This window comes from Ornithodoros turicata, chromosome 3 (genome assembly GCF_037126465.1).
Source record: "Ornithodoros turicata isolate Travis chromosome 3, ASM3712646v1, whole genome shotgun sequence".
Lineage (NCBI taxonomy): Eukaryota > Metazoa > Arthropoda > Arachnida > Ixodida > Argasidae > Ornithodoros > Ornithodoros turicata.
In genome coordinates this window covers 99,092,570-99,118,209 of record NC_088203.1, presented here as the reverse complement: position 1 = coordinate 99,118,209, position 25,640 = coordinate 99,092,570, and the positions used below count along the sequence as shown (strand labels likewise).

The following is a 25,640-nucleotide window of genomic DNA, read 5'->3' as shown; positions in this document are numbered from 1 at the left end:
AATCCTTTAAAAGCAAGACACCCCCATTGACGTTAAACTTATCCCCAGCCCCGCGAGAGCTCCTCATATCGCAACATGGCAGTTTCTTTAATACCGCTTCTCTCGAAGTTGCTTTGGACCGAAACAGTACTGCTGTATTTACTCAGATCTTTGTGTATTCCATTTGTTTCGGAGAGCAGTTTGGAATAAGACAGTTTATACTTAGTTCGGGTCACCGCATGCAACTGCAAGTACTGATCGGCCACATACGCGGAGGCCTTCTCGTGGTCGCTATATTTAGTACGTATGTACTGGAATGGGCTATCTTCGTCTTGCCGGAGAAAGAACTGCACGGCCGCTGGACAGTTTAAAAAATGGGTCAGTGCGGGCTATATTCAGGACTTGGATTTTTTTACTTTATGATTTCTACTTCGACGGTGATGGTAATGGTGATGGTGTTGCACTTATTGGTATAAAATCATGAAGATGCAACTTTCCGGCAAAATGTCGTCACAAATGTCGGTCGCGGGAATCAAAGTACAAGTATGCAAGGCCCGAATGCAAAATGTGTAAAATAGTATAGCATTTGAGAAACACTTAAGTCTCAGCTTGAGATTTTCGTCTGATTACCCTGAACAGTACACTCTTCACAGCTTCTCTGCATAACACGCTGAATGGTAGAGTTATCGCCTTTGATTTGTCGACAGAGCTGGGCATACCCCGTTTTGTGGCAAGTCACATATCCCAGTTTGCCCCCAAAAGGCGTACTTGCCTATCATATTTAACCAATCAGGAAAAGGAACGATTCCATATGGTGACAGTTGGTGATGAGAGGGTTATGTGGCAAAGATATACTTTTAGAGAATTTGTCTGAAAATGAGATAGGACAAAAGAAAGGCCGCAGAATATACCTCATGCTTCGCTTCTACAAAATTTCGCTGTGTATTAGTACATTTCGCGTCCGCCGCAATGTTCCCTAAACTTTTCTTTCTTATGCTCTCTGACTAATTTCGCGTGCGCGGTGAGAAAGAAATAAATGAAGGAATTTTACACAACTTCCAAATGAGCTTGCACACATAATACCTTCCTCATTTTGAACGCGGATTTTAAACGAGCAAAAAAAAAGAAAAAGGACAGAGAAAGAAGACTTCGGTAACATTCTCTTGTAGCGTTATCTCAGAGAACCATTCGTTTTCAACTGCAATCCCGAATCTTACAGGCACTTTCTTTGTCTCTCTTAAAAAGAGAAAGAAAAGAAACACAGGAGAATAACATGTAGTCACTGAGGCAAACCAGCATAGCCACCGTTTTTCTCTCCCCCACGTCGTCCTGTTTGAGGATCGCGAGTTTAACGCACAACCGCATGTTTGCTCCGTAAACGGCGTTGGAGGGTAAGATAATAATATTAGAACGTAATTTGAAAAAGAGCCCGCGGAATCCTCCGCAGATAACAAAACTACTCAAGACACGCTCCGGCGGACGCACCGCGAAAGAAGACAACAATGAAGAGAAAGTAAATGCTGCGCAACATTTACTTCCTTCTCTCTCTCTTGCAAATCATGGCAGTTGTTTGTACGCTGGGATCAGCGGAAGAATGTTGGACGAGGAACAGCGAAACAAATATGGCCGCTGAAATAACTGCGTCCAATGTTAGTTTCGTATGTCGCAAGTGACAAAAAAAAAAAGCATTATCATTCCAGCTCGTTTATTGCTCTGGGTGCAAGCTTTGCTACTTGCTCATATTTTGGTTGTTTGCTCGCTTCCCGAAAGAGCAGAACGCTTTGTTACTTTGGATTCTTCAGTTTGTTCTGGGAATGCGGAATTTTGGATTTTATTTTACCTTTTTTTTTTCTTTTAAATGAACGGGCGTTGTTTGGAACATTTATTGATTGGATTGGATTGGATTGGAAATGAAAGAAAAATATGGAGATGTTAGTAGTAGTCTGGCTCCAAAACGCGTTTGTGGATGGAGCAATAGAGCCAGAAAAAAAAGAGAACAACAAACAAACAAACAAACAGGAAAGAGGTAGAGTGGGTCAATCAGAAGAAAGCATAAAGGAGAAAGGGGGAAAGGAAAGTGGGAGAGACGTCAGGCGCCGAGAAACACTCACTGGTTCATAATGTCATGGTTCAGCAGACCGCGCGAACACAGAGTGTGTCAGAAGTTATCACCGAGTGTCAAAGCAGGTTGATGTTTTCTCTTAATAATCTTGTTTTTGAAGTTTAGAGTTACGTTGAGCTACAAGTTAACGTTTAAGGATTTGTATCGTTCACAGTTTCGTTCAAGCAATGTTGCAAGGAATAGGGGGAAAGAAACGTTAACGCATAACGTCTTCGTTAGCATATGTATCTTCCTGCTTTTGGGTGCTTGGCCTTCACTCCGTGGGCAGTGTGCACTGATACGATATCGCGGTTTGCGGATACTGGAGAGGGCAAGGTGTTTTAACTCTTCGCTTACACATACCTGCCTTCAATTGTTTTTACTTGTTTAGCTTAGCATGCAACTTTAAGCGCTATGGAGCAGCAGGAATCCATGTTGATGTAAGTCCTAGACCTGCATGTTTTCTATTCCTTTCTTTTTTTTCTTCTTCTTTTTTTTTTTTTCGTTTTCTTCCTAGCATCTACCTCTTGCTATCGATTGCGTTTCATCATGCCGCATTGTTGATTTCTTAGTTGATTTTGGTCAATCGAGGAATGTAGAAACTTTGTCAAGTGCGGTCAACACGAGTGATAAAAAGATAAAATAATTGAAGCTACTGTTTATTAACGTACACGCTCTCTCGCAGTAGTCTGCATTTCGTCCGGTACGAAAGTGATAAAAATCTTTTTATCACTTTTGTACCTTACCAAACGCAGAATGATTTTGGTCATAAAAAAAAAAGTAAAATCCAGAACAGAAGCGTGCCGTTAATTCTCGGTGCAGTACCGGCCACGTGGATACGACATCCAGTCCCTGGTGGTACATCTAATGTCACCCCGCTAAAAGAGGTAGGGGTTAGTCTTCCAACAGATTAATTTGCAGGGATATCAGGCGAATCCAACTGGGTCCTTCCATTAGCCACAACGAAACGTACAACGAAACGTACGTCTTGCGACTGACGTGCTTGCCTAGTGACTATAGGTGAAGGCTTGGGACCACTAAAACCAGGGTGTGCTGGCAGGGTGTGGTCTCACGGCCAGACGCGCCCGATAAATTTCATCCGCCTAACTAACGAAGATAATGATGGATGGTGGCTATATAAGGCACAGCGCTCGACTACTTGGTGTTCTCCGTAGTAACCGGACACAGCTGGGTCTAGATGATTAGGGACGAGATGACAGGAGGGTACCGGTGCATCAGTAAGGTAATGGGCGCAAGACACTAAAAACGAACACGACAGAAGTGGAAGGGACGAGAACAAACTGTCAACTGTCTTTCTTTGGCGTTTGCCAGGAAAAAGTGGAAGAGAGGGTTAAGCCAGAACATGTTCCATATCGAGATTGGATCTGGTCAAGATTTTATCTAGATCATGTTCTGGCTTAACCCGCTCTCCCGCACTCTTAAAAATGGCAAAAAAAAAATGATGGTGGTGGTACTGCTGAAAGAACTCGCCGTTGTCGGCCTCACAGAGGAGGGTAACGTCACGACTAACGCTCTGGGGAAATGTGCGTCCTGGGCCGACTTCTAAGCTAAGGGTAAAAAAATTAACCTCACCGCATAGCGCGCTCCTATCCAACCATCATCGCGAATGACGTCGTTATAACCATTTTGTGTCGATAATCAAGCACATAACTTCCGCCGTCACGTTTATTTTAAACCACATCACACTCGATGTCGTTACGCTTGTGTAGCAGACCACAGCGCGCGTTACGGTGCATGCAAGCACGTTGCGATACGCGTCCGCGCACGCGAGTTGCGCCCTATGCACCTGCATGCATTCGGAAAGAAGAAAACGCGCACGGTACCGTTAGTGTCACCGAACCTGTTGGTTACAGGGCTAGTTTCGCGAAAACCTACGGTGGCCGATAAGGCACCATTCACCAGTAGTGTTTTCAGGGCCATCTGCCGGTAGGTAAGCGCGTCAATCGCCGATAAGCGCACCGGTCACCCTGTCCACCGAACCGCAGCCTTGAAAGACGTGTGCGTGTTCACGAGCAGCAGAGCCCAAGCGAAGGGAAGAAAGCGCACACTCATAAAGCATGCCACAATATTCGCCTCTCCAGCAGGCTGCTCGCCACCTAGCGGACCCCAGCAGAAACACTCAATGAATGATAGTAACAGCAGACGACAGGTATATTTCGCGCTGACCCGAAACTGCCGCGACTTCCCTTCGTGTGCGATGGAGTGTCCCGGCTTACAGAGCTCAAACAGCAACACAACTGCTCAATTTCGCGGTGCAAAACTACTGCGGAGAAGAATATTCAATGTCGGGAAGAGGAAGATGAAAAAGATACTATCAAAGGAGCGGCGTGAACGAAAACAACGAAGACAGCAGGAAACCATGCGCGAGTTATGTTATTTGGACAATTTTTGAAACGTGTCTCGTGGAAGAAGGCATGAAGCAGGGCGATTTGTTCATCGCCAATCATTCTTTTCTGCGCCATCTTGAAGACGACGCGAGCGCCTCTATAGGTAGTTGGAGAGGCGAATAGAACGATTGGTTAAATTGAAGACGAAGTTGTCTAAATCGTCACTCCATTTACGAGGAAGTGATTCGCCTCTTGTACAAATGTGTTGAAGAAATATATGTGGGGAAATATATTACATTCAGATCACCGCACGGTTAGCATACAAAGTTATAAACGAGCAGATTGCAATAACACTTAATTCTATAATACTTACACCTCTGCAACCAACTGTACACAGAAGAAGTGCCGCAACACACTAGTTACACATTCCTGCTATATACATGACATTCTCGGGTAAACATAAACAAGCCCCCGCCACAACTTCCGGTGCCACGAAGACTTCCGGTCCTTCCGCGACTAAGGACGCTCGGAGCCAGCTCCCATGCAAGATTATATCTTTCGCTTTCGTGGTTAGTTGAAAACGGGAGGCGTACGCCTTTTTGTGGCAATTTGAATTGCCACAAAAAGGCGTATACGACCCTCTCTCTTCACACATCAGAAGCGATAACTGTATCGATCGGCACAGTGGTTGGCGCAGGGCGCGTTTGCTGTGAAACCGGATGTCGTTTCGGCACCAAACCGGAAGCGGTCCAAAAAGGCATATGTGGGACCCCACACTCTCTTTAAAATGATGGCAACGTCACGACTAACGCACTTGGGGAATGTACGTCCTGGACCGACTTCTAAGGGAACTTTGCCGACATATGTCTGAAAGCGTCTGAAGAAAACCCAGGAGAAACCCCCAGACAGCACAGCCGGCACCGGGATTCGAACCCGGGTACCTCCCACACTCTTAAAAATGAACTTCACCACATAGCACGCTCCTAGCCAACAATCATCCCCGAGTGACATCGTTCTCTCCCCTGATTTGTTGAAAACGGGAGGCGTACGCCTTTTTGTGACACTTATGTAGAAATGTTAATTGTCACAAAAAGGCGGACGCCTCCCGTTTTCAACAAATCAGGGGAGAGAACGATGTCACTGGGGATGATGGTTGGCTAGGAGCGTGCTATGTGGTGAAGTTCATTTTTAAGAGTGCAGTCTCGACGTCCAGTACGCTAACCACTGCGTCACGCGAGCTGGTCTCTAAAAAATGAACTTCACCGCATAGCACACTCCCAGCCAACCATCATCCCGAGTGACATAGTTTTTCCACAAATCAAGAGTGCACTCTTAAAAATGATGGTGGTGGTGGTGATGGTGAAAGGGCTTGCCGTCTCTTAAAAATGAACTTCACCACATAGCACGCTCTTAGCCAACCATCACCCCGAATGACAACGTTCTCGCCCTAGATTTGTTGAAAACGGGAGGAGGAGCCTATTTTGTGGACATTATGCACGGCACAAAATAGGCTCCTCCTCCCGTTTCCAACAAATCAGGGGCGAGAACGTTGTCATTCGGGATGGTGGTTGGCTAGGAGCGTGCTATGTGGTGAAGTTCATTTTTAAGAGTGGCATGGTAAAGGTATCGCTCTGTACAATGGATGGCTTTCAGCGTGCTATGTGGTGAAGCTTTGTTTTGAATGTGCGCAGTAATACATGCATCCCCAGCACTCTTCATCCCATCACATTTTTATTGCCACAAATATTCAGCATGCAACAATACCAATATATACCGTACTACATCTATTGATATATCCGTTGGACGGAATGTTTTCCTTTTTTCTTTGTGTTAACCCACTACATTAAATTATTGATGTGTCTCGTGTATTGATGAGTCTCGTATATTACCTCTCGGTTGCCACAGTGTATTTTTCAGTATATTATACTTAATCAAGCTTATTATATATTTTTTATAACTTGATATCAACATGCAAATAGCAGACGATATCGTTTGTTTGAGCTTGAGGAGGTGGTAGGGACATAGACACAAAACTCAAGAAGACGGGACTCCACACACAAGTATACGTAGACAGACGTCCCCATCGATCCACCAGCTTGCTCGCATTTTAATGCTTTGCTCATGCAAATAGAGCTGTTAACTCACATTGTCAACTAACACGGGGTCCCATACTAGCTTGGTAGGGACACCCGTATATATATATATATATAAGTATTTGTTGCAATATCAATAGAGGATTGTTCAATGCAAACGTCCGCTTCAGAATTCGGACAACTACAGTGTGGCACGCTATAAAGGTGTTCCCGCACCGACATGCAATCATCGGCGATTATACACAATGCTGTTGGAACATTGTGCTGTCTACATATTGTCACGAAGCGAAATGTGTCGGCGAGTCGTCGAATAAACAGCGAACGGTTTATTAGACTACTTGGTAGCAAAACACAAGAGTGATAGCTCTCTGAACACAACTGAGTCCAAAGAATGAATGCTCCAGCTTGGAGCGCACAAGCATTTAAGCGTCGCGCCGAAAAGTCTAGAAACAGCACGAGCGTTTGCCAGAGAGCAGGCGATGTGTCTGGAACCTTCTTGCTTCTTCTTCAGCATGCGCCGGGATGAGATGTACCGTTTCGTGCCTGCCCTGGAAGTTTCGCGATGATGATTCGTGGCAATATAAAGCTCTGAAGGACATTCAGTCATGGTAAACTTCGAAGTGATTGAGCGTCGTAGTGCAAAGTTACAATGGAAAACGTACGAATTCCATATTCAAAACAATCGAAATGGCTCCCCAGCCCAGACAGACAGCACTGAAGCGGCTGGTACTGCAGAATAGCTCAATGAGATCCCAGCCGCTTGAGTGTTCTCGAGCTCTCTGTTCTTGAGCGCAGCACCGCTATTTTCATTGCTTCCAATACGGGATTCATATGTTTCGCATTATAACTTTGGTCAGTGACGCCGTTCAATCGCAATCAATATACTAATATATCAACCAATATTATAGCAACATAAAGACGCTCAATCACTTTGAAATACTACACCGTATCGGAATAGTTCCCTCACACCCTGCACCCAATGCGAGTGCCATAGGCTACCGAACATATATTGCTCAGCTGCGCAGCGATTCGTAGAAGCCGTGATGTTACCCGGGATGCCTTGTCAGACACGACAACGGTCCTCTCGACTTCAAGAAGGTACTCGGTGACTGGTCAGCAGCATATCGACATGTTTCACACTCTGTGATCTCCTTCCTTAGGACTTTTTGTGGAACGAGCATCCTTTTAGACTCCTTTTGTAGCCAGACCTCGCTACCATACGCGTACTGGAGTAGCCGGCTCAATGTAGAGTCGGGCTAACATCTCTATATTTTTCTTTTTTTAAACCAAGCAACCAACCAACTTCGAAATTTACCGGTTCACCAGCAGTTCACTTTGAAATTCCTTTGCGTGCCATGCTGAGCATTCACACTTTACTGGAACATCGAGAGATTGAAGCGGCCGCTTTTCCCTAGATCCATGACCGCTCCGAAGCGGCTGTGCTATGGTACTCTGATCGGGGATTTCATTAAATACCCGCGGAACACAGACCTTCCTTTCGTTGAAAATAAAGTCCAAGAATATGACATTCACGTGCGTTCTACGTGACCTTCTGACGGCACCCATTCAAACGCTGACTACCCGCGCACCGTTGACATGTCGACAATGGCCCAATGAGGCCGAAACAGCTGCTCAGTGCTAACCTGCTCTTCGTTCGTATAGGGCGAGGGCAAAATATTTTTGAAATGCGATGTGGGCAAGCATTGCGCCTTGTCGTTATACAGTATGTAAAGCAAACTGCTGTCCAGTATTTGTGTAGCGAAATTTGAGCCGTAAACACATACACTACATGCAACCACAGAACTTCGGCTTTCTTTTTCCCTGAGGCTTGTGAACAGTACGGAACTAAGGTTTCCATCTCTTTCTTTCCAGATTGATACGCAGCAAGCTAGGACAGGTTGTACCCCAAACGCAAGGTAATACAAGAACAACTTATTCCAGGGCTACATCCTAGAGAGTCAGATGCATACCGCGCTGCATGCTGCGAGTGGAGAGAGCTTTTGTTGGACAGCTGTTATATCTGCGGTGATGTTGCTGCCGCAGATGCCATCCTTAACAACCAGGTCACTTTAATACGGGTTATCTAGTTTCTAGAAACACGAATATGCTTAGACACGACTGACGCAGGTCAAAATGGGCTGCGTGGCATGTACTTCTGATGATGCGATGCTTCAGAGTAATCTGTAGGTACAGCGGCAGAATATTCCCCAAGGTTATCAGAACAAGAGAGGAGACGACCCGATGGGTAAGCGCTCGCGCTCGCGTGGTAGCAGGAAGCTGTGACGTTTTTCGCATCTTCCGTGGGAACATTCTGGGGAATATCGCTAGTTTTATCAAACTAACCTCTGCATAAACCGAACTACAAAGGAGTGGAGCAAGATACCGCATATCTGTAGACATTTTGAAATATGAGTTCCCAGTTTCTCTATACCACGTTCATTTTATCGATAGGCGATGACCCTTAATTGTACACACTGCCTTGGCATCACTTTGACCGCCATTTAATTGCGCCAGTGCCCAGACAGGCGAAGGCACTTCCGCGAAGAGGTACAGAGAAACTTCTCCATCATTGCCCCAACGAACTTTCACCCCATGCGGCAAATGCGCAGATTGGTCGATTTATCGGGCTTCGCCAATCGCACTCTTTTCGTCTTTCGATGTGTACGTGAATTGAGGCACGCCCTGCTGCTCCCTTGATTAGTATTTTTGTTAGCCGCTAGGAGGCCGCCACGTTAGCCGTAAATACACTATGCGCTCGATACACAGTTCGATATAACGTGATGTTGAAACTTTCGCGGAAATCGCTAATCGGTAATGTTCGGTTTGTAAGTCAGTGAGTGGAAACTGGAAAGAAACGTAGACGTGTTATCGTTTATTCCGCACTAGCACCGCGAAGCAACTGTAGCTACACCCTAAAAACACAACTTCAGCACATAGCAAGCTGAAGGATAGCGTCGCTCCTGTTTCGTGGAAAGTGCTGATCGTACGCCTTTTCGTGACAAGTTTGTGCCACCAACCATCCAAAATTGTGACAGATAATATAACCATATGGGTGTGACACAAAGGCGTACGCCTCCCGTTTTCAACAAATCAGGGCAGAGAGCGATATCGTGCGGGACGGTGGTTGGCCAGGGTGTGTTATACGGTGAAGTTTTGCTTTAAGAGTGGAACTTTCTGCTTTAAGAGTTCCAAAACACGCACTGCCTACACTCTTAAAAATGAACTTCACCTCATAGCACGCTTCTAGCCAACCACTATCTCGAATGATATCGTTATCTGCCCTGATTTGTTAAAAACGGGAGGCGTACGCCTTTTTGTGACACTTATGCGGTTCATAATTGTCACAAAAAAGGCGTACGCCTCCCGTTTTCAACGAACCAGGGGGCTTAATCGCTTCATCGTCGGTACAGTCGTTACAAGCTAACGAGTGGCGGGAAATTCAAAAAGGCGGGCGGGAAATTTAAAAAGGTGGGCACGTGATAAAACACGTGCACAGCGCTCTTCGCGAGATACGTGAAGGCCGTGGTATACGTCACGCGCAATGTGTCACGTGCCCACCTTTTTGAATTTCCCGCCACTCGTTAGCTTGTGACGACCGTAACAACGCTGAAGCGATTAAGCCCCCAGGGCAGATAACGATATCATTTGAGATTATGGTTGGTTAGGAGCGTGCTATGCGGTGAAGTTCATTTTTAAGAGTGTAGTCTGTTTCCTCCAGGAATCGGGACTCGCCGAAAGAAGTAAGAGATTTTCATGCCGTGCATTGTCGTGCCTGGCAGTGACCTGCCTACTTCTTAGCGGATACATTTTGCATTCATTATGTACGGCATAATAGGTACAAAATAGGCTCCACCTCCCGTTTTCAACCAATCAGGGGCGAGAATGTTGTCATTGGGGATGATGGTTGGCTAGGAGCGTGCTATGTGGAGAAGTTCGTTTTTAAGAGTGCACATCAGTGAGGCCAACAACGGCAACCCCCCATCTCGTCACCCCCACCACCACCTCCACCAGCGTGCATGAACGGCTAGCAAACACGGCCAGACGAAGTGAAAACAGAAGGAGATTGATTGAAACGGGGGAACGTTACCGGCCGACTGCGGAGGGGGAGGGGGGGGGAAGGGGGCTAGAGACGCATTTTTGCGTCCCTTTGGATATATGTTAATTGACACAAAAAGGCGTACGCCCCCTCTCACTTCGAATCAGAAGCGATAACTCTATCATTCGTGCCAATGGTTGACGCACACCGTGGTACGCGCGGTGAGGTTCTTTTTTTAGAGTGATCAGACCGCACAGCTGGCTCAAAAATGAACTTCACCACATAGCACGCTCCTATATAGCCAACCATCATCCCGAATGACATCGTTCTTTCCCCTGATTGGCTGAAGACAGGGAGCTGAAGAACGGGAGCGAACACGCCGTTTTTGTGGCAATTATGAACCGCACAATGCCACAAGATTGGTGTACGCTCCCCCGTTTTCATCGAATCAAGGGAGAGTGTTATGCGGTGCAGCTCTTTTTTCAGAGTGCAGGATACGAACCCATCCCCCTCACAGCCTTCCATGTGACCTTCCCGCTACCACAAGTGCGCAGACGCTGTATCCAATCAGCCACGCCGATTTGTACTCAACTCGCTTTAAAAAAAATCGCTCGAGATCCTTCTAAGCGTGGCAAATTAGCAGAACCGGTAAGGTCGTCGTCTTCCTTTCCTGACACGTGAACTTTTCCCCGGCGACAGCGGGTAGGTACTCGTATAAGTGTAATCCATTTATTCGAAACCGGCCCAGAGAAAAATTCGGGAGCAAGTAGTACTTGAGACGGACTCACTCGGACAACCCGCTTACCTTCACAAGATTTGTGGGAACGACTTAGAAAAATGCGGGAACCTAATCGGATTGGGCTACTTACTTTGAAGGAGGACGTCGTGAATCCGTGGATTTAAAAGTGATACGGGGCCTCCAAACGACAAAGTACGACGGACATTGCGGGGACGTACTGGTGGACCACACTCTTAAAAATGAACTTCCCCGCACAGCATGGTCCTAGCCAACCATCATCTCGAGTGACATCGCTCTTTCCCCTGATTTTTTTTTAAACGGGAGGCGTACGCCTTTTTTGTGACACTTATGCAGTTCATAATTGTCACAAAAATGGCGTACGGCCTCCCGTTTTCAACAAATAAGGGGAAAGAGCGATGTCACGCGAGATGGTGGTTGGCTAGGAGCGTGCTATGTGGTGAAGTCCTGCTTTACAACAACAACTTTATTTTCGGTCTTGGAGAGTGGGGAGTTTCATCGCAACAGGCGATACTCTACCCCAGTGCTTGGTGGAATGGGGGGAATAAAATAACGAGCCCCTTTACAATAACGATCGAAGTCCGATGGTGTCCAGAAATGTCAGAAGAGCTTTGAGCGCAGAGCGTTGCTGGGCTGGATTGGGCCAGGGACCAAGCAATTTCGGTAGGGAGAAAGGGCCAGAGTCCAGCTGACGAAGAGACTCGGAGAGTGTGATTCGGGAAGGTTCGTAGTGAGGGCAATGAAGAAGAATGTGCTCCAGATCCTCAAGAGCACCACAGTGGCAACAGGTGGGAGAATCAATTTGTCTCAAGCGGTAACGCCACTGAGCTGTAAAGGCCACATCGAGGCGCATGCGGTGGATTAATGCAGCATCCTGACGAGATGTGTTTCGTGGCATGCGGAAAGCGAGCATGGGATCAACTCTGTTCAACATAGAGGGGGGAAGAATGTCGGTTGTCCGTTGGCGGGAAGCCAGGGGTGTCACTAGACGTCGCAGAATTGAACGGCGGTCTCCTCTGAGCAGAACAATACGGGTCCGGTTCCGAGACGAGAGTGCTGCTTCTGCGGCGCTGTCGGCCTGCTCGTTCCCCACGACACCACAATGGGCTGGAACCCACTGGAGAACGAGCCTGTGGCCTGCGGCGTAGATAGTGTGGTAAGCCATTAACACGTCGGTGACTAGGGGTGCGGATGGGCCTCGTATGCCGGAAGTTTCAATTGCTTGAAGTGCTTTAAGTCCTGCTTTAAGAGCGCAGGCCACTGTACTAAGACAACTCCGCCGTAGCGGGCAGCCGCTGGTTGGCCCCCAATGTGGTGCATTGTGAGAAGTGGAGGTAAGCACTATAGTACGCAGAGGTCGACACACGACAGCCCTCTCTGTACTGATTTCTGTCACTAAAAGCTGCGAGGAGTTTCATTACAATGGGGTAGGGTACAGCCCCTGGCGATGAAACTCTCCACGCATCATCACTTAAATATACTAGTTTTTTAAGCGCTGCTCACTCACGAACGAAGTCCGGTCCTGAATCACGCTCAGGGATTTTCGCATGCTCACTCATGCACGTTTGCTCACACCTTCTTGTACGTGGTCGTTCAGTTGGTGGCCATGAACGCGTACTTGAACGCGAGTAGCTCATGCTCAGCTCACGGTGCGTGAGCGTCACCCCAGTTCACTTATGCTCACTCACACACACACACATACATTGGATGATGATGGGGTGGGCGATTCACCGCCGCTGAGGCGGTACACCACTTATGCTCAGCTCACCAAGCATGAGCCTCATTTCAGCTGTCTTATGCAAGAGTGAGCATAGGTAAGCATGCTCATGAGTGATTTTTGGCGGGGTGTGCTAGAAAGCCGTGGGATAAAATACCGTCTGTGCCGCCTCAGGTTTTTCCTGCGTTTTCTGGCAAATTTTCGAGATAGTTGTCGGTACGCTTCTCTCCGAAGTCGTCCCAGGGTGCATACTAACCCCTCTGTCCTCCCTGTCCCCCCTACACTCTAAATCGTTTCACACCTTTAAAGGTGTAAAATAGGTGTATTAACAAAGATCACACCCCTTTCACGCCCTACAACTTTGTTTTGGAAGTTCCTGAGGGTGTAACGATGGTGTAATACCCCCTCAGGTGAAATATGGTGATCAGTGTATCGCCTGGGTGTAGGAAGGGAGTGTGTTTATTTTCGTTCACGTGAACAAAAGTGAATGTATACAACAACAAGGTACGGGAAGTTACATTACAAAAGTGCATGACGTGGATTTACAACACGTCTAGCATCTAGTAATGTATGCAGATTTGGAGGATCTATTGATATAGTGCCTAAATTTCTTAAAACACGTTGCTCCTCATTGCAAGACAAAACAAACACATGATAGTGCTCATCATACTCAACTGTAGTTAATGTTTGTATGAGAGAAATTGTGTCAGAGTTAATAATCAAGAGTGTTATCATTGTCAACTGCACTTTTCACATAGACTATAGATTTTGCGTGAATATCACGGTCATGAGTGCAACACTGAATTGCTTCTGGGGCATGTTGAAGTAGTATCTCCTTGGAACCATGAGTAGATGTGGCATTTCTGATGAAGGACTGGGACCACACGTACATTTGATAAAATTGATGTGTTCTTGCTAATGAAAGGGTTATGTTCTTGAAATGTAGAGTTTTTCTAGCAACATCTTCCCTTCGAAACGCATACACCATAGAGCTAGGATTGGACCAAACATCCTGATGAGTCGCGGATAATGAACAATGTAATGCATTTTACAGGGGTTAGATATTTGTGGGTACAACACTGCAAAGCCTTGAAGAAACGAATAAATGCAACGTTCTAAGTCATGAACATGCATATCGGGGAGGTACCCGCTGAGGTCTACAATTTCACGAAAAGCTATTTACAGCTACCACGCCATACATGATTTTCTGTATGTCGGCTGTGCATGTTCACACACATATTAAATCACCTTGATGTACATACATATTTGGACCTCAATGTGATTATATGCAATGTGCTGGTAATTGTGAATACACAGTAACCCGCATATTGCCATGAGCCCAGCAGTTTTATTCGGCGTTACACCTGTCATAGTCGTTTGTGCATTAAGAACAAGATATGACAAGTAGTGCAACCTGAACTGGTAGCGCCGAGAACCTGAAAAAAATGTCTTCCGGTCGGGGCCTTCTTTTATTGACTCTGAGGGGAAGCACTGCACATGACGCAACAGCGCCTTTGACAATTATTTTCAGGAACAACATGCGCGCCCAAACAAGATATGAGCAGGTAGCAACCCGAGATACAATCATCAGATATGATAACTCCCTTTACACCCCAGTTGCCATGAGGGTGTTGGAATACACCTTAAAAGGTGTGCGCCATGAACATTTTGATTTACACCCTTTAAGGTGTAAAACGGTTTAGAGTGTAATGTCTTCTCTCCAAATGCCCACGCCTGTGCATCGCTTATCGCCACGGTGGTATCGCGGTGTCAACGGGCTGTCCGCGCGAGCGATTTTATCGGGCGAGATGTCGTCTGAGACGCAAGTGCTGCAGGAGCAGCGTCAGACTTAGCGGAGTGCACGTGACTGGCTGAGACTTACGTCACGTGTTCTCGCGTATTCCCCGAACCTCAAGAAGATTCTGTCCGCTCGGCGCAGAATATTCCTTCTTCCGGTGCTCGTCTGCTTGTGTCGTCTGCTAGCAGCATTGCTTTGAACACCCACCTTCGCGTTCTCTCACAAATATTCCACCGTCCTAGCGTCCTTCGGATAGTCCAGGAATTTATTCCGCGATATCTTCTTCGCGCGTGCTTTCCTCCTGGCTCTCATCCGCCAACCTCTTGCTACACTCTAAAAACAGAACTTCACCGCATAGCACGCTGTGCTCCAACCATTGCGGCGGATGACAGGGTTATCGCTCCTGATTCGAAGAAAGAGGGGGGCGTATACGCCTTTTCGTGGCAATTTTTATGTATTCAAATTGCCACAAAAAGGCGTACGCCCACCTCTCTCTTCGAATCAGAAGCGATAACCATATCATTCGCGGCAATGATTGGCGCACAGCGTGCTATGCGGTGAAGCTCTGTTTTTAGAGTGATAGATGAAGTGCGAATACCTTTTCGTTTCTTTCCCCTTCTCTTTCCTTCTTTTCCTTATCTTTTCTTTCTCCCTTTTTCCTTTCTCTTTAACTTTTTTCTTCCCCCATTTTTTCATTTTTTTTTTTTTTTGAATAGCAAGCCGGCCTCCGTCTGGCTGACCTTTCCTTTCCTTAATAAACATACCCCCCCCCTTCCCCAACGGAAGAAGACAATAAGAACGTCCAGAAAGCCTTGTCAAAATTCCCGAGGTTTAACAAGGACGAGAGTAAAAACGTGACGGGAACTACTATTAAAAATCACGCCTTACACCATTAAATTGGGATGACGATGATGACATTAAGCCGTCAGATCAACGAAGCCAGATGGATAAAACACGCAGCCCATTAGGAGCCCGAACCGCGCCTTCGTAAAACCGCAGCATCTGAAAAGTTAATCCGAACTCACGCACGGCATTAATCAGAGCAGCTGGCCTGTACATTTTGGCGGCTTTCTAAAGCGCACGCTCTTTCCATTTAGCCCCGCTGTCAGAGAGTTCTTGCAATTAATTACAGCGACTACTGAAACGTCTACTACAGCCTGCACCTCCTATAATCTTCCTTCGAGCGCCTCATCTCTTTTTGAAAAGAGCAATAAGGAGGTTGTTGTAAATGAAATAATCATTTTTCTTCTTTTTTCGTCTTTTTGCTACGAAAGACAGCGAAATGGGTGACAAAGAAAAGTAGTTATAGGTACGAACCTGCTTAGTGTCTTGACGTCATTGGGCGATAGTTAATCGGTGTGGCCAGAAAAAGATCAATATTCGCGGTCGGGGGCCCGCCCTGTCCATGTTCGTTCTTTACTGCGTCCAGGGTTATTTTTTTCTTCCTTTGAGGCAGTCTTTCGTTTACTCCCATTATATGTCCGTATGCGTTTTCTTATGTTTTCTTGTTTTAGACTAGATGAAAGGAACGCGTGCTGGAAATTACGATTTTAATGTAAACTCGACCATTTCTCATGCACGCTTCCTGCCAGGTTTTGTCAGCAAACCAAACAGAAGCAACGGGCTGTGACGTCATTGCGCAACTTTGCCCTGGTTTATTTTTGCGCCATAAAAACTTAAATGCATCATCATTAGCTAGAGTAACAGCTGCGGCTGCTCTTGTCCCTGAGGGAGGTGCCACGACGAAAAACGAACAACTTGTAACTTGGTTTTAAGTTTAGAACCGTGAACGTGAGCACGAATTAAACATGGCGCAATTAACAATCTCTGTCACAATCCTATACATTCGAAGAGATAGAGAGAAAAAAAAAGACTAAATTAGGAAACTATCACAGTTTCTGATCCTCTAGATTGCAGTTATACTCCCTACTATAGTCTCCTTTACCTGAAATTTACTCCGCTGCACTATAGTCAAATAGTCGCTAAACTTGGCATAAACTACCCTGCATTTTGTCCCAAAAGGTAGTTTAGTGGTTGCGCCAATGCGTCCACTCCTGAAAAGGACTAAAAAAGGACTAAACCTGTTCATTTGTTTCCTAGATTTCATGAATACCAGAACAAAAACCGAGAGCGACTGACCCCCCAACGACATCAAGCACTCTCAGAAAAAAGGTGGGTTATCCCTTTTAGGAGGTAATATTTGTCGCATATGTTGTGCCTAAAAGGTTGCAAAGTTCTACCTGCTACCTCACTCTCTATGCCACGAATGATAAGGTTACCACTTCTGATTCGGTGAGCGAGGGGGCAGTACGCCTTCTTGTAGCAATTTGGATATATGATAATTGATTTTACCACCCTTGTACACCCTTTATCAGACGCTATGTTGACCTAGGTGGTAACTATAGAAGTTACCACCTTTTCACACCCTTTTTTCTGAGAGTGAGGAATAAGCTGATATTGCAATGGACATTGAAATCTAATAGTAAGAGAATTCCATTGATTTGTTTCGCATGTAGATTTTAAGCACCACGAGAAAGCAATCGTGTATCATCTTTTTTTTTTTTTTAAACTTCCGGTTAGAGCCCTGACGCCTGCTCTCACCCCTTGCAATGTCGATACTATTACACGCGAGCTTGGACAATTTATTCTGTCCCATGAACTACCATTAACGTAAATCGATTACACGTTGTATTCTCGACGACGCATTGTTAGACGATATGTTTGAGGGGTGTGCCAACAACTCGGGGCCACGCAAACTCTGTCTATCGTACTCATTTGTACCGTATAAATCCGGGCTCATTATGTAGAATCGAAACCCACATTATGTGAATCCCAGCCATGAACTATAGGGCCCCCCGGCCGAGGACGGGGGGGGGGGGGGGTTATGGCAGGATAGGCTCGCCGTTGTTGGCCACATAGAAGTGGGCGTCGTCACGACTATAGCCAAAAAAAAAAAGAAAACGCATAGCAAAACAAAACACAAAGGAAGGACGGACGGATGGAGGATAGAGGAGGTTGAAGGATGGGGATGCGGTGAGGTGCACGAGTTCATCGGGGAGAGTACAGTATTAGATGGATCGATCAGCAAGGCCTGTCTTCAGCAGGAAGAGAATGAGGTTTCTTGCTTTGGCGGAACGTTCGGCAGAAGAACCAGCGGGGTAGAGGATGTCTGCTAGCGAGCCCGAGGTGGAGCGAGGGAGATGTGTTTCGCGCGCAGAATGGTACGCTCGGCAGTCTCGCAGGATGTGTTCGATTGTTTCGGGTTGTTGACAGTGGCCACAGCAGGCGTCACCCCTAGAGCCTATCTTGAACAGCTGAGAATTGGTGAACGCGCACCCAGTGCGGAGCCTATGGAGCATGGTCCGGATGCTTCGAGGAAGATTTTTCGTGGGAAGAGGAGGGCGATTATGATGCATGATGTCCCGTATTCCAGGGTGGCGCAGTTCAACAAGGAGCTGAACAGACATCAGAACATCTCTTAAAACAGAACTTCACCGCATAGCACGCTCCTAGCCAACCATCATCTCGAATGACATCGCTCTTTCCCCTGATTTGTTGAAAACGGGAGGCGTACGCACTTTTTGTGACAATTATGAACTGCATAAGTGTCACAAAAGAGGCGTACGGCTCCCGTTTTCAACAAATCAGGGGAAAGAACGATGTCATTCGAGATGATGGTTGGGTAGGAACGTGCTATGCGGTGAAGTTCATTTTTAAGAGAAACCTTCCTCGAGGCATACAGGCCATGCTTCACATAGGCTCCGCACTGGATCTGCGTTCACCAACTCTCAACTAATTCAAGGTCGGCTCTAAGTGTGACGCATGCTTAGGTCACTGTCAACAGCCTGAAACAATCGAGCACATCCTGCGAGACTGCCGAGCATACCATTCTGCGCGCGAAGCCCATCTCCCTCACTCCAGCGCGGGCACGCTAGCGGACATCCTCTACCACGGTGGTTCTTCTGCCGAACGTTCCGCTAAAGCAAGAAACCTTATTCTCTTCCTGCAGAAGGCGGGTCTTGATCAACGACCCCCCTAACACTTTGCTCTCCCCGACGAACTCATGCACCCTCTCCGCATCTCCACCCTTCATCCTCTATCCTCCATCCGTCTTTCTTTTTTTTCTTTTTTTTTTTTTTTGCTATAGTCGTGACGACGCCCACTTCTGTGTTGCCAACAACGGCGAGCCGATCCTGCCATTATCCGCCCCTCATTCTCCCCCCTCCCTCTGCACTCTTAGAAATGAACTTCACCGCATAGCACGCTCCTAGCCAACCATAATCTCGAATGATAGCGTTATCTGCCCTGATGTGCTGAAAACGTGAGGCGTACGCCTTTTTTGTGACACTTATGCTGTTCATAATTGTCACAAAAAAGCGTACGCCTCCCGTTTTCAACAAATCAGGGCAGATAACGCTATCATTCGAGATTATGTTTGGCTAGGAGCGTGCTATGTGGTGAAGTTCATTTTTAAGAGCGTGGTATTTAGGAAATGAGAGGCGTACGTCTTTTTGTGACACTTATGTCTCATTCGAACGAATCCGCTCCTCATATCTTTCGGCGGTTGCCGTCGTGCCAGAAACCCTTTCGACATCGTATCCGTTCCATCCGGATATGGATCTGACAGCGCTGGTTATGAATATCCATGCGAGAAGGGACCAGTTGAGAAATATGCAAATATAATCCTCTTCAGCATCAAAGCTACTCAACGCTTTCTGAGGCGGCAGAAAGTGCCGGAGCGTACGGAAATGTTCATTTAAGCAGCAAGTATGTGCGATCAGAATGCGCGACAAACCGCGAGAGCTATGAAAGCACCATCAGCATTGCAAATCAGAGGGAAAACTCCCAGCGCTGGCAACAATGAGCTCGCTTGCGTGGGAAACCCAGCAGATACACACGCTCCATAGTGTCGCTGCAGAGCGATTTTGAAGTGTGTGGAGAGGAGGGAAGGAAGGCAGGAGAGGGGGGGAGCGCAGTGCTTGAGTGGGCTTTCTTTCTTTTCTTTTTTTTTCCTTTGCAGATTGTTACTAAAAAGCTATGAGTATATAGAGTTGGAACAGCATCTCCATATTTTTCTTTTTTATACCAATGCGTATACGAAGAGGGGAGTCAAGTCCTGTAGATCACATAAACAAAATACAGAAGCCGACACTGAAGATCTTCAGTGTCGGCTTCTGTATTTTTTTTATACCAACCTAAAAACAGAGCTTCACCGCATAGCACGCTCCTAGCCAACCATAATCCCGTATGACGGCCTTCTCTCCCTCGGCTTGATGAAAACCGGGGGCGCACGCCATGTTTGTGGCAATTATGAATGAACAATGCCAGAAAAATGGCGTACGACCCCCCCTTTCCCGTTTTCAGCAAATCAGGGGAAAGTACGATATCACTCGGTTTGATGGTTGGCCACGGGCATGCTTTGTGGTGAAGATCATTTCGGCCGTCATCATTCCTTCATCTGTTATCACATCATCTCATCTCGTCCTGCACTTTCAGGCAGGGATCGGAACCGGTATTTTTTTCGGTCCGGTTCAGGTATATCGGTTCGGTTCGGGTTCGGCTCAGGGAGAACCCCCCCCCCCCCCCACACACACACACACCCCACCCACCCCCGCACATACACAGACAAAAAAAAAATCTGTCAGCGGTCGGGGCATTTACAGGGATTGGAACAGTTACTTTTTTCGGCCTCGGTTTAACCGGTCCATGGGCAGTAATTTTGCTACATGCAAGCAGGCTTACGCTCACCGTACACGATTGTAAGAGAAAGGTGTGAGATAACCGTTCAGGTGAGCAAAAAAAAGGTTGGTCAGTAGTACAATTAAATCACCTCTGAACCGATTCCCAAACCGGTAACCGTATCAATTTTTTTCGGTTCAGTTCCGGTTCGGCTCAGGACAAGCAAAAAAATCGTTCGGGTTCGGTTCAGGTTCGTCAGAAAATAACGTTTTTTTTCCGGTTTTCGGTTCGGGTTCAGTTCCGGTTCCGATCCCTGCTCTCAGGTACATCTTAGGCACTCTTAGGTACTCTCACATCTTAGGTACTCTTAGGCACATTAAACCGTGTTGTATCCTGCAGCACGGTTAATACACTCTTTAAGCAGAACTTCAGCACATAACGCGTACGTCTTTTTGTGACAATTAGCGTAACCATTAAGTTTGCCGTGTGGCTAGGGCATAAGTTTCCATAAAAAGGCGAGAACGATGTCATTCGAGATGGGGTTGATTAGGAGCATGTTATGCAGTGAACGCCCCAACACGCTTAAAAATGAACTTCACCGCAGAGCACGCTCCTAGCCAACCATCACCTCGAATGATATCGTTATCTGCCCTGATTTGTTGAAAACAGAAGGCGTACGCCTTTTTGGTGACAATTATGAACAGCATAAGTGTCACAAAAAAGGCGTGCACCACGCCTCCCGTTTTCAACAAATCGGGGCAGATAACGATATATACTTTAAGAGGGCGTGACGCTGCCCACATAAGTGAGGCCAACGACAGCTTTTTTTATAAAAATTATATAAATGATTTACAAAAAAAACGCCCTGTATATCACCTTTCCTATAATTACGCAATGCTGTAGCTGACAGAAGTATAATGTTACTTTCACAAATATTGGAAAGAACATGGATGACATGCCACTTGCGTCGCATGTGAGAGTGTAGACATGGACTGCTGTCGGAAGCAGGACAGGAAGAGACGGAAATGTTGTAAGTCACCTGTAAATACGTCGTTTTTTTCATGCACTCTAAAAACAGAACTTCACCGCATAGCACGTTGTGCGCCAACCATTGCCACGAATGACAGGGTTATCGCTTCTGATTCGAATAAAGAGGGGGGCGTACGCCTTTTTGTGTCAATTTGTATCTATGAAAATTGCCACAAAAAACGCGTACGCCCCTCTCTGTATTCCAAGTACAAGCGATAATCGTATAGTTGGTGGCAATGGTTGGCTCACGGCGTGCCATGCGGTGAAGTTATGTTTTCAGAGTGCCGGCTGTGCTGTGTGGGGTTTTTCCTGGGTTTTCCTCAGACGCTTTCAGACATATGTCGGCACTGTTCCCTTAGAAGTCGGCCCAGGACGCACATTCCCCCAGGGCGTGAGTCGTGACGTTGCCCACACACGTGAGGCCGACAACGGCAAGCCATATCACCACCACCACCACACTCTTAAAAATGAACTTCACCACATAGCACGCTCCTAGCCAACCACCATCACGAATGACAACGTTCTCGCCCCTGATTTGTTGAAAACGGGAGGAGGAGCCTATTTTGTGCCGTCTAGTGCACCTCTCACCTACAGTGTGCTTCCGTCCCATCAGTACCGGTCATCCTGCTTCTACATCACTTTGAAGTCCTCAACTCCCCATTCTCCCACCTTCTTTTCCTTTTTTTTGGCTATAGTCGTGACGATGCCCACTTGAGTGCGGCCAACAACGGCAAGCTACCTCGACACCCCCCCCCCCCCTCATTTTTAAGAGTGCACCACCACCACCTATGTTTTTAGAGTGTGCAATGTAACAATATTCGCTAAATGTTGCTCTGTAAGTTGCTCCCTCTGCAGCACACATCCATTTTCCACTTTTCTGACCGTTCTATAACACCTAACAGTAGGCATTCATCGATTCAAAAGTGCAAAGATTCACAGATCAGATGCGAAGGTCAGAGATTCAAAAGTGTATAAAACCGAAACAGCAGAATTTCACGAAAGGCCTGCACTTTGCAGCTCACATGTGTTACAACATTATTAGAAAGGCGGGAAAGCGACAGGCTCTGCCACAACACGTTCGAAACTGTGTCACCTACTTTCCACTGTCGCGTTTCATTTTCACCTTTTTTTTTTTGCTCTATAGCCACATTTCATTTTTCACATGTCTCTTTCATATCCTAAAATGTCACGCACGCTCTCTTTTTACCCTCCTCGCAACTCTTCTTCCATTCCTCGCATTTCGTTCTCCACCTTCTATGTATTTAAAAAAAAAACATTCTACAACGTCATTCAGGTTTCGATGGCAACGAAGCGAGAGAGAGAGAGAGAGAGAAAAAAAAAAGGTAGAGAGTCGCGTTTTCATTGACACTTATCAACCGCCTTTGAAATGACTTCATGCGTTTAACTACTCAATTTGTTCTTGATTTCGTAACCTTCCATTGGAAGCCTTACTTTCTGCTGATAGGCTCGCTTAATGCACTAAATACCGCTAGACCACTAAGCACACTGTTAGGTATATCCTACGGCTATTATAATGATTGATGATTACGCCGCCGGAGCAGAAGCAACGCTGTGTCTCGTTGGCTTCGTTTGGCCGTTTCTTTTTCCCCTAAACTCACAACGTTTTATCCCCGGGCCGTGTGTCGTGCAAGAGAGTTAGTCAACAGGTACTAATGTAGTCTATTCCCAACACGTTATTCGCGTTTACTAGAGAATTGTACCAGTTGACGAAACTGTAAACCTTCGGCACCAATGTTAGCGCCTTCTTATGAGATGACGGGTGTTCAAAGATAAACTGTACCGTTGTTTCTGGAAGCTTAAACTTCAGACTGAGCGGAAATATACGTGTCTTCTGTGTATCGTTTGCGTGTGATCCGGAACGACTTCTCTTTCTCGTAGTGTAAGGAATGTGGAAAAGCTGATGGAGTCGTACCCCCTTTTTATTTTATTATATATGTCTGTATTTTTATTTTTATGTTTGTACCAACCCTCGCTCTCTACGTTACAACATGTCTTATATTTTCTGGAATTTTGTAACTTGATATTTAGACCCGAAGAAGTGCAGCCTTCTGCACGAAAGTCTCGTCTCATTAAAATTTAGATGTTCTCTACCGTCTTCTCTCTGTTGTGAATCTCTATCGCCGGATACTTGCACCTTGCTCTTCTACGTACTGCGATGTAATAAAGACGACCCTAAATTCTCAGCTATAGCTGTTTGAATATCCGGAACCACTCAAAAATTGCCAGCTGCAGAATCGCCCTGATGCGTTCTCTTGAGCTGGACAGAAAGGTGCAACATACCGTCTGCTAACTTTCAACATTTTCCGTGGTAGGCGACGTTGTTACTATCGGTCGTCTCCTTGCTGTCCGCAAAGTGTCGTCTGCAATGTACATAGGGCGCCCTATGCCTTTGGGCGCCCTCATTCTATGGATAAACTGATAAACTGTCTTCGGAACTGGATGATGATGATGATTATGATGATTTTGAGGATTATTGTAGACAGAAGCTAATAAGCAACCGTTTAGCAAGCGATTGCGAAGCTAGTCCTTAGCACACTATTCTTTTCGATATACCGGAAATATGAAAGCGGCGACGCAGAACTTGTTCAACAAGCTTCTAATTAAAGGTGACTGTCACTGACAAAGGCTTTGCTAATTACGCGAAACTTGAGAAGAAACACTTTGCTTTCGCTAGCACTGCGCCAGATTAACGAAGGAAGAAGGCCTCTAAAAAGAACCTTTATCCTGTCGAGAAGTCTGTGAAGGGACTTGAAAGAACTTGCGAGGCTCTAATGAGATCTTTGCCTTACGATCCTCTTTCTGTACACCCCTATTTCCCCTGCTGAGTAAAACTCCGAAATGCGATTTTTTTTCCTCGTCTTTTCTACAAGCCCATAAGAAGGGTTTACGATTTATTCCGCCACGTTTTATTTTCTCCCTGCGCAACGGCGCTGAAATATATAGTACACACAGCCAGGTGTTTTTCCCTGCTGCCAAGCATGCGCTCTTGGGCTCCCTGTTTGGATATAGATCAGATTTAAGTTTGTTCTTCCTCTCTTGTTTGTTGGCGCTGTCGATCCTTTCTGAACGCCTTGCAAGGTCGGGGGAAATTTATAAGAGGTGTCTGTGGAGCGAGGGGATTTATGAGACGCGGCGTTAATCTCTCCCTTTTTTTTTTTTTTTTTTTTTGTTCCCGTGTTGTGGATGGGGAAACTCGACTTCGATCGCTGTTTTCTTGGTTATCGTTGTCTGCGAAACTATAGCCTTAGTTAGTCGCTTGTGTGCCATAAAAACTCCAATCTTGATCATCATCATCATCTTCTTCTTCTTTTTAACTGTTCACAGAGGTCAACAATATTTGGCTCGCTACTCTTTAAAAAAAAAACTTCACCCGGGCCAAGAAGAAAAAAGCAAAAATTCACACACATAAAACATCGTTATCTTTCTTGTCGGGCGTTCTAGCTGTCCCTTTTCCGTTTCATCATCACAGCCATTTCTTTCCTGTTATAAGCCATGATCGGTGTGTGTAGGATGCGGTTGGGCTTCTTCCCCTTCAGGAGGCTTCGTGTGCTTCCTTTTTTTTTTTCTTCTATTTTTCGTTCTCTCGCGATTATTTCTTTCATTTCGTCCATTCTTGTTCTTTTTATGTGTTCATTCTGTGCTGGCAATTTCACTGTTCACAATATTTTATTAACATAATTATCTACCGTAATTACGGCGTCTACATGAGTGCGACAAAAGCGTATGCCATCGACTTATCGTAACAAATCCTCTCAAGTCCTCTCACACAGGGTCAACACGTCAACCAATCCACAGGTCGGGATAGGTGCGATAACTCGACACGATGCGCTTCCGTCGCATTCACGTAACCTGGGCTTGGATCATATACCTTTCCTGTCTGCCGCCTGTACGCCTTCTGTACGCCTTTTTTGTGACACTTATGCTGTTCATAATTGTCACAAAAAAGGCGTACGTCTCCCGTTTTCAGCAAATCAGAGCAGCTAACGATATCATTCAGGATAATGATTGGCTAGGAGCGTGCTATGCGGTGAAGTTCATTTTTAAGAGCAGTCCTACTCACAGACTCGAGAAGCGCTCTATGG

The 25,640-nt window shown here is 46.1% G+C and overlaps 1 protein-coding gene and 1 long non-coding RNA gene across 3 annotated transcripts in view; one reads left to right on the top strand and one right to left on the bottom strand.

Moving 5' to 3' along the window:
* The window catches only part of LOC135388966 (uncharacterized), a 162,962-nt gene extending 145,960 nt beyond the window's left edge, over positions 1-17,002 (top strand). Inside the window, exons 2-3 of the long non-coding RNA XR_010421551.1 lie at positions 8,394-8,437; positions 16,930-17,002. This is a non-coding gene — a long non-coding RNA (uncharacterized LOC135388966). The remainder of the gene's footprint in view (positions 1-8,393; positions 8,438-16,929) is intronic.
* Positions 1-25,640, bottom strand: part of LOC135388964 (sodium/potassium/calcium exchanger Nckx30C-like) — a 174,711-nt gene that overhangs the window by 136,245 nt on the left and 12,826 nt on the right. The window lies entirely within an intron of this gene.